Genomic DNA, 10,000 nt, shown 5'->3' on the forward strand with positions numbered 1-10,000 from the left:
ACACACACACACGCACGCACGCGCGCGCGCGCTCACGCATACAGCCTTCCCTGGTTGGCTATCTCCTCCCTCTCCTGCCCCAGCAAGACTATCCTTCCTTTCCCTTTCACCTCTTCGATTCCCGATAAGAGGGTTTTTTATGTTGTTTTTGTTGTTAGTTATAGTTTGTAAGTTAATTACCTAGATAAGTATTTAGTTTCATTGTTCTATGCCTTTTGACAACTTTCAGGCAAAGACAGGACAGCGTAGATTGTGCGCAGTTGGACAATCCTAATGAAGTTTATGTTGTAGAGCAGTGTTAGTGCAGCTGAAGTAGTGGCTGTCTCGTATTGATATATTTGAATGTGGTATGACGATGTGGTGAGGGTAAGTTTTTAGCCATTGAGTAGGTGAATGGATATGTGGTGGTGATAGTGACGGTGGTGGTGATTGAGGAGAAGGATGAGTTGTGGTGACTGAAGGACGGTGGCAGTTAGGATGCTGTCAAAATCCTTGATTCCAGAGCTGATCGTATGGTAGCAATGATATACCCCTCTAAATAAGCACAAGGAAAATTTAGTGATATAGAATACAATACTTCTGAATTGTTAAATTTTATGCAACTGATCATGTCACAATACGGCTGAGGAACACACTGGACAAAGTTGAACATCAGAGAATGCATTATTCTTGAGAGAGACACTGGAAAATAGGGCGCTGTCAGACTTGCCAAAGCCAATTAGACCTCTGTCACGTACCATCAGAGCTTTTAAGAGATGAGACGAGGAGAGTTATTTGATGGCGATTGGTGGGAGTGAGAAGGGCCATTCGATGCCAGAAACTATCTTGCTGAATATTGAACGAACTTCTTGCAAAAACTTATTGCAGATTGTTTTATACAACAAAGCTCATTATGGAATACGAATGACAAAAAAGTTTGAAAGGTTGAATAAAGTCAGTCCTTCAATATAATTCACTATGATTTAATCTGACGGCAGGTGCATCTTTTCTTGCAGAGGAAAATGAGATTCTAACGAAGTGTATAACAAGGAATCTGGCCACACTGACACCCTTATATACAGATTTTTTTTTTTTTTTTTTTTTTGGTAATCGAATTGCATTATGCTTGCTTGACATGGGCAAAAATTAAAACGTCTACATGAAAAGGTGAATGGTACCTGTAACGACAAGAATATTTGCAGGAACGTAGGGAGTCAATAAATGTCCAGGTGTCAAATCACCGTGTTTTTGTGAAACTCTGGCTTTAAGAGCAAAGAGGGCACGCTTTACAGAAAATGATGATGATAATCAGGTTGCGCAAGACACATCTGAGGAGACTGATCCAGGAACCACCACGCAGACCAATGGCTCGGTAATTTGAGCAAGTTTCCAGGAAGGTTGGATGGATGACAGGGATAAATGACGACTTACTCGGAAAACACTTTGGGGAGAATCCTTGCTTCTTTTTTATGAGGAACAATAACGATGATGGCAATGAGAGAAATAAGAGAAAATTACATTAACAAAATAGCAGGTTTTGGTCGTTTATCTCTTTCTTTTAGAGGTATTTTCAGTAAGAGTCCAATCAGTTTTATTTTCTTCTCGTCTCATATGCGTCATGATATCAGTCATACGTTTTACGAATCTATAATTATGTTGATGACGTTGATTAGGAGGAGGAAGAAAACGACAACAGCGGTGACGACAACCAAAGAAAAGAAAAAGTTCCATCACTACTACCACCAACACCAACACCACCACCATCACCACCACCACCCACCACCAACACCAACACCAACACCAACACCAACACCAACAACAATTACAACAACAACAAAAACAGCAATGAAAACTTTTATAATGCTATTTACCAGTCTTCTTTTGTGTGTGTGTTTGTGTGTGTGGCATGGCAGAAACAATTTTTGGTATTTTGTAGCCACGATCTAAACACACACACACACACACACACACACACACACACACACACACACACACACACACACACACACACACACATATTCGGATAGAGCGTGAATATTGAAAATAATAGTGATGATGATGGTGATACTAATGATAACAATACCAACATCAGCAGTAGCAGTAACAACAGCAATAAGAGCAGCAGCAGCAACAACAACAACAACAACAACAACAACAACAACAACAACAACAACAACAACAACAACAACAAGAGAAGTAACAAAAATCTTATAAGCAAAAAACAACAGCAACAACAGCAATAACAACAAGTGCAGCGCAACATTTTATTACCACCACCCTCGCTACCACTACTTGCATTATTAATATAGTGTGTAGGCAGGCAATTTTGAAGAAGGATATTAAAAACGTAAGCAGCTTTTGCGGATACTCAGGTAAAAGGGTAATCTTCGCGGGGCACGAGGTGACGCTGCTGAGGATAAGGTTGGGTGGGTGGGCGGGGCGGAACGTAGCCCAGCGGCGGGGAGAGGGGGGGTGGAATGCAGGGGTAGGCCGGGATAGATAAGGATTGTAACCACCCGCGGTCACGCACCCACAGTCCCTCCCACCACGCCATGACTCCAGGGGGTCTTGTCTTATCAAAATTATCGTACAAATTTACAAGGGAAACTAGTCTGTCCGTTTGTGTGTGTGTGTGTGTGTGTTCCTTCTATATGTTTGTATCTTAACTCTCTCTCTCTCTCTCTCTCTCTCTCTCTCTCTCTCTCTCTCTCTCTCTCTCTCTTCTGTTGTTTTTGGTATCGTAGCCTACCTGTTCGTCTACTTAACAATTAATTCGTTCTTTTCTTAGCACTGGCGTCCAGCTCGGTGTGTGTGTGTGTGTGTGTGTGTGTGTGTGTGTGTGTGTGTGTGTGTGTGTGTGTGTGTGTGTGTGTGTGTTCGCATTTTATTTTCGTCTTATTATCATTGTATTTCTTTACTACGAATGTGTGAGTAATTATGTTTCTGTTGTTGCTCTCTCCCGTGTGTGTGTGTGTGTGTGTGTGTGTGTGTGTGTGTGTGTGTGTGTGTGTGTGTGTGCGCGCGCGCACTTGGCGGTGTCTGTGTTGTTGAATATACATACAGCATGCAAACATATGCCAAGCTTTACGGCCTTGAACTTTGCATCTGTCAGGCAAGACAAAAAAAAAAAGGGCAATATTATTCATGGTCCAGGTGGCTGTATTTGGTAACGCGTTGGTAATAATTTAGAAATGATGGTTATTGTTTTATTTTTTTCAAACTCTACAAGTGATTACCGTATATTGTGAATTATGGAAATAAATCAACATACAGAAAATTAGAATGGAAGATCTCTCTCTCTCTCTCTCTCTCTCTCTCTCTCTCTCTCTCTCTCTCTCTCTATCTATCTATCTATCTATCTATCTCTCTGGGAATACCATAGCTTACAAGTACGACAATATTTGAGCGCTGGTGTTCCTTGGCGATGCGTGATGTGTCTCCTTGGCGTTGCTCGGAGTGGCGGCAGTGGCTGTGTATCTCCGTGAAGAGCTTCATCCGGCGACTCACACGTCAATCAGTCTTTCTCTTTTCAGTCTTGCTTCTCCTCCTCCTCCTCCTCCTCCTCCTCCTCCTCCTCCTCATCATCCTCCTCCTCCTCCCCACCAGCCGTCTTTCTTTCGTCTAACCCCCCCACCCCATTATTCTTCACTCTCTATTCTTCCTTTCATTTTGTCCCCCCCATCTCTCTCTCTCTCTCTCTCTCTCTCTCTCTCTCTCTCTCTCTCTCTCTCTCTCTCTCTCTCTCTCTCTCTCTCTCTCTCTCTCTCTCGTGTGTGTGTGTGTGTGTGTGTGTGTGTGTGTGTGTATGGTATTAGGTAACATGTCCGAAGCTCGTTCCAATATCCCACGAATAGCATTTTCTCTTCTTTTTGGCATATTCAGTTATTTTTCTTCTCTCATATTTAACAAGCCTTCTGTTCCTTCCTCTCCTTGGTAATCGATCGTCCCACAAAGGCTCGCAGGCTTTTCCTTCACTCACAGTGACACAAGCAAGACTAATGGACCACTATTATAATATATACCATTCATCACCGCCTTTCCTTTCACTCGTCTGTGTGAGGGAGGTTGTCCTTGAAGAAAAGGGAATAAAGAGGATGAAATAGACTTTCGGTGACATCTTCATCAAAACTAATGCAGGAAGAGATCTTGGATTTGTAGCTCAAGATGATGAGAAGAAAGACGTTCCAGTGACTTCCCAGGTTTTTTTTTTTTTCATTTCCCGCTCCCCCTTCTCTCTCTCTCTCTCTCTCTCTCTCTCTCTCTCTCTCTCTCTCTCTCTCTCTCTAACAACTCCCAGACAGTCCCTCTAAAAACGCCAAAATAAATCCTAATGGCAGAAATCCAAACGTTATGGAATCTCGTATGAAGTTCTGGAAATTGTCTCAAAAAACTTAAGGGAGGACTGTGAACTTCAAAATTCCCACGATGATGGGAGAAAAAAAAGGCCATGGTTATATATAGACACATGTATTGGTGGTGAATAGCTTGGCATGGTTAATTCAGTAGGTGTGTGGCGTGTGGCTCCTTCACCAGTAGCTGCCTGCTCATCCTCCCCTAAGGCGACTCAATACGGGGAATTAATAGCGTGCCGTACATATTGACCCAGCGATATGCGAGTATTTTCAGCAGGAGCTCTATGTAATGCGTCCTATATTTACATTGTCACGGAGCAACAGCTATGTATTAGGTCTGTTCTCGGAACGTGCACGCTCGTCTCTCCTTGCCTTGTCTCGCCTTGCCTTACCTCGTGACCCCTACAGATCCCCAAGAGAGTGTTTCTTTCCTCACTCAGTCATGACCTCCCTCTCCACATCCTGCCAAGCTTTCCTCCACTCATCTTTTCTCTTTCACTCGTTGCACGTGCGTTAAATTCTCTAGTTTCCTTTACATAAAACGCGCGCGCGCACACACACACACACACACACACACACACACACACACACACACACACACACACACGTGCGCTATTATCTTCTTGATGGTGAAAATTTTTATCATCTTTGACCCTCAGATTAAACACAAAAGTGTGTCCTTGTTTTCTTCCTGAGAGTGAACAGCACCGCGAGCAATGCTGATTGTGTCTTCTCGGCGTGGAAGAGTCTATTTGAACTTCACTGAAGAGCGTGCGCAATTTAGAGGATTTGAAAGTTCACAGTGATTAATTGATTGACGAATAAATTAGAAAATTAATATTAAGAGAGAAAGTAAGGTCATGATGATAAGAGTAATGGATGGTCCTATAATCAAGATATCTACTTTGCGTAACTTGCTGTTCACAAATATGACCAGTTTTCACGTGTGTCATCCAGAAACCCGTAACCTACATTATTCTCATCACGGGTGCACGACTCTAATGGCGAGTTTTCCCTTCTAATGGATGCCGCTTTTCCATATTTGTGGTCAACATTTACTTTTAATTCTGTTTTAGGTTATGTCCTTCCCCCTATAATTATGTTTGCAGAGTTAATGGCATTTTCACAAGCATTACTTACAGTTAATTAAATTCTTGCTCCTCTTCATCTCCATACTTTCCATATTGAGGTAATGAACCATTTCTAGAAACACTTCTGCGTTGTTCGAGATAAAGATGATGTTACCCGCTAGTTTTACGATATCTCTGTGCATTTCTTAGTTTTAATCAAACTTTCTGATTTCAAATTTTTTGTAATTCTTTAAAGCCGTGTGATGTAAAGTACACTAAACATTGTCTCCTTACTCACCTCCCTTGTCAAGGTTAATGGCCTATATATATGCAGTGTAATTGTTGCTATGGCCTTTGGAAAGAAATGTTGCACCAATCTTGCGATTGATTCTTGTTCACATAACAAGTTCAAAATTACTATTTGTCGTTTTTTTCCTGTGGTTTTCTGATAGTTGCTTTACTGCGCCGAAAGCAAGTAGAGGTGTGATCCCAAAACCTGACTGTGTGTGTGTGTGTGTGTGTGTGTGTGTGTGTGTGTGTGTGTGTGTGTGTGTGTGTGTGTGTGTGTGTGTGTGTGTGTGTGTGTGTGAGTGTGTGTGTGTGTGTGTGTGTGTGTACATGAGTATGCGTGTGTGTTATGAGAACGAAATGGAAAGATCTTGTGTGAAATAATATTCATCATTATCTTCCACGCACGTTTTTAAAATGTCTATTTAAGTTTGTAGTCTTCCTCTGAGTCTGAATATTTTCTCATATTTCTCTCTTCGTAGTATTTCATTATTTTTTTTTTTTTTTTTTGTCATTGCAGAGAATTACAATGTATTATTTCCTGTTTCTTTTTGTGGTGAAGCGATTTTCCTCCTTGGCGCACTTCCTCTCCTCATTTCACCTTTCAGTTAACTGTTCTCGTCCAATAAACTTTTCAAAACCATCTACGTCCTCAACACGCGCTCTCTTTAATAATTATACAAGAAAACGCACTCACACACACACACTCTCTCTCTCTCTCTCTCTCTCTCTCTCTCTCTCTCTCTCTCTCTCTCTCTCTCTCTCTCTCTCTCTCTCTCTCTCTCTCTCTCTCTCTCTCTCTCTCTCTCTCTCTCTCTCTATATATATATATATATATATATATATATATATATATATATATATATATATATATATATATATATATATATATATCCGCATATGCACGCACATTCCACGTCACCACCTCTGCATCTCGCTCACTGTGCAGTATTTCCCTGTGGCATTGACCTTCAGGCCTTCACTTCAACGATCCCAATTCGTCCTCACAAATAGATCAGGTTCTCTACGTACAAGGATGTGCATTTCCTACTACGCTTCATTTTTTTCCTAGAGGTTCATCCTTTCTTTGCTTAAAAGTGTATGAAGGGTATCCGACATCCAGCCACTCAGAATTGACATACTAACAGAAACACAGACACAGACATAGAACGGACGAAAAGACAACGAAGGAACAAGGAAATATGTAATTGGTGGCTTAAAATGGAGTGTGTGTGTGTGTGTGTGTGTGTGTGTGTGTGTGTGTGTGTGTGTGTGTGTGTGTGTGTGTGTGTGTGTGTGTGTGTGTGTGTGAATTTTTTCTTTTCAATTTATGATAAGTGTGCTTCGTGTAGTCTTTTGAAGCTTTCACGGAATCTTTTCATGGAAATATGCGTAAACAGAGAGGAAAGCTGAGCATGTGAAAGATGAGAGGAGGAAATGAGAGAGCGTTAAATGGAGGAATGTGAGAGTGGGGAAGAGAGATGGGAGTAAGTGATTAATGAAGGTAGAAAGAGAGAGAGAGAGAGAGAGAGAGAGAGAGAGAGAGAGAGAGAGAGAGAGAGAGAGAGAGAGAGAGAGAGAGAGAGAGATCCGTGGAAATGAAAGAAAAGATTGCTGAGTTTTTCTTATCAATTTACTGGAATCATTGAGAGACAAGCCTAAAGTTTAAATAAATTTTTGTGCAGTGGACACGTGACGCACAGGAAATGCTATGAAATGTACGTGCATACATTATCCAAACTCATTAAAGTGAGTATTTAATGGTGAATTCATGCCATCACATATGTATATTCACAGAGAACCTCACAACGGCAATCCTGAATCACTCTTGTCTTCACTTATCACAAACGGTTGTCTGCTAGTCACCCAGCCATCCTTTCCTTTACATAAAGAGCTTAGTGTGTGTGTGTGTGTGTGTGTGTGTGTGTGTGTGTGTGTGTGTGTGTGTGTGTGTGTGTGTGTGTGTGTGTGTTCGAAACTAGTGTATGCGAAATTCCAGTGTGCATGATTCAATAATTCGTTTCTCGTAACAGTGGTATGAAAACAATTCCATTACTGTTTCAACACAAACCAAAGTGTGGGTGCCGTACTAAGATAACGTCTAAATCATTATATGTGATACGTCGAATAAGATTTGTCTCTGAGGTAGAATGTCCTTGACTGAGGGACACTGGATACAGTTGGCGTTAGGTCGGTCACACAGTTTAGATAAGAAGTGGAAAAAGTTGCTTGCCTCATAGATTTGCCACAACGTTGGGTAAGCTTGCCTAAGTCCAACAGAAATGAGGTTATACCTGCTATCCATGAGTCCTTGACGGTGATACTTCGAAGAGGATCAACGGAAGTAGTCATTGTGCTGAATAGACGTACTCTGGGTCCGCTGCAGAGCGTTCGTGGGATGGAATGTGGATGGAGGGGGCTGAGTGAATCCTTCGTTTGTAGCAGAGGAGGGAGAGTGTAGCATTGATTGCTGAGGAAGTAAGAACAGCGCCGGACGGAAAGATGGGGGGGAGGGGCGAGTTCAACAAACATACAAAAGGAAGAAACGGACGAAGGAAAAAGAAGGGAAGGATGGAGAGGAGGAAGGGAGGGAGGAAGGGAAGAAGATGAGAAGAAGCGTCTCCCTGGTCATTGTCTCAAACATAATAGCGTGCCGCTCACTGTTTCACTAGAACTTTATTTCCTTCCTCGGTTGCACTACGTCCCCAACGCCTCGCCCACGCCTTGCTCTGCGTCTGCCACACGCCTGCCCATCGCCTTCTCACACACCCCTCCGCATGAGCTGCCCGCCGCACCACGCTGCCACATTCCCACCACACTACCCCACACCATATCATGTTATCTAATCCATGTGTTAAACGCTCAAAGCTTTACACATCACCACACACATCACCACACTCTGTCTTACGCCCGATCACTCACCCAGCTTAACTAGTCTTTCTTCACGAACTGCTCTCGCCAGCACCAAGGAGTAGCGGCAAAGCTGAGAGGACCACAGACTCCAGAGAAGTCAATCCCTCGCCTCACCCACTATTGTGGCAGTTTCCTGGAACCTATTTTGTCATCTTCAGAGAAAAGAAAGTGAAAATTATCCTTACAGTTTGTGTATTTACTACGTTTGTTGTTTGTTTGTTTTGTTAAAATTTATGAAGTTCGAGTAGTTTCGGAGAGAGTAACTTTATTTGAAGTACAAATGTAAGCTGCCCCTCCCACACACACACAGCTCAATGTTCATGCTGCACTCACCACGCCAAGGAGTTTTCACTGAGTGGCCATGATGAAATTTGAGGGATTGGTAGGTAATGGAAGGAAGTGAATGAGGTGGGCATTTGTCAGAGGCGAGGCATTCCGTTATTATCTGGCAGGGTCCGGCCTTTCCCCCCGCGCAACGCTGCTTTGTTGGCGGCAGCACTTACCATCACTGAGATAGAGTTTAGACATTCAAAGAGGTTTCACGGGTGAGAGACATCATTGTTCGTCTTCAGGAAGGAATGGGAATGCGTTCTGAAAGGGTTTGAAATTCTCTCTCTCTCTCTCTCTCTCTCTCTCTCTCTCTCTCTCTCTCTCTCTCACACACACACACACACACACACAGACACACACCCACACACACACCGGTAGCTCAGTGGTTAGAGTGCTGGCTTCGCAAGCCAGAGGACCGAGGTTCGATTCCCCGGCCGGGTGGAGATATTTGGGTGTGTCTCCTTTCACGTGTAGCCCCTGTTCACCTAGCAGTGAGTAGGTACGGGATGTAAATCGAGGAGTTGTGACCTTGTTGTCCTGGTGTGTGCTTGGTCTCAGGCCTATCCGAAGATCGGAAATAATGAGCTCTGAGCTCGTTCCGTAGGGTAACGTCTGGCTGTCTCGTCAGAGACTGCAGCAGATCAAACAGTGAATTACACACACACACACACACACACACACACACCGCGTAGTGTAGTAGTTAGCACGCTCGACTCACAATCGAGAGGGTCCGGGTTCGAGTCCCGGAAAGCGGCGATGCAACTGGGCAAGCCTCTTAATGTTCACCTAGCAGTATATAAGATCGGTCTATAAGCTCTGAGCTCGCTCCGTGATGGGGAAGACTGGCTGGGTGACCAGCAGGCGACCGAGGTGAATTACACACACACCGTGTAGTGTAGTGGTTAGCACGCTCGACTCACAATCGAGAGGGCCGGGTTCGAGTCCCGGGAAGCGGCGAGGCAAATGGGCAAGCCTCTTAATGTGTGGCCCCTGTTCACCTAGCAGTAAATAGGTACGGGATGTAACTCGAGGGGTTGTGACCTCGCTTTCCCGGTGTGTGGAGTGTGT

The 10,000-nt window shown here is 43.4% G+C and overlaps 1 protein-coding gene and 1 non-coding gene across 2 annotated transcripts in view; both read left to right on the top strand.

Moving 5' to 3' along the window:
- The window catches only part of LOC123520137, a 57,890-nt gene that overhangs the window by 46,590 nt on the left and 1,300 nt on the right, over positions 1-10,000 (top strand). The window lies entirely within an intron of this gene.
- Trnaa-cgc lies at positions 9,300-9,374 on the top strand. The gene has a single exon. It is a non-coding gene; the product is annotated as a tRNA-Ala (tRNA).

The sequence above is a fragment of the Portunus trituberculatus genome, chromosome 46 (assembly GCF_017591435.1).
Source record: "Portunus trituberculatus isolate SZX2019 chromosome 46, ASM1759143v1, whole genome shotgun sequence".
In the NCBI taxonomy this organism is placed as follows: Eukaryota; Metazoa; Arthropoda; class Malacostraca; order Decapoda; family Portunidae; genus Portunus; species Portunus trituberculatus.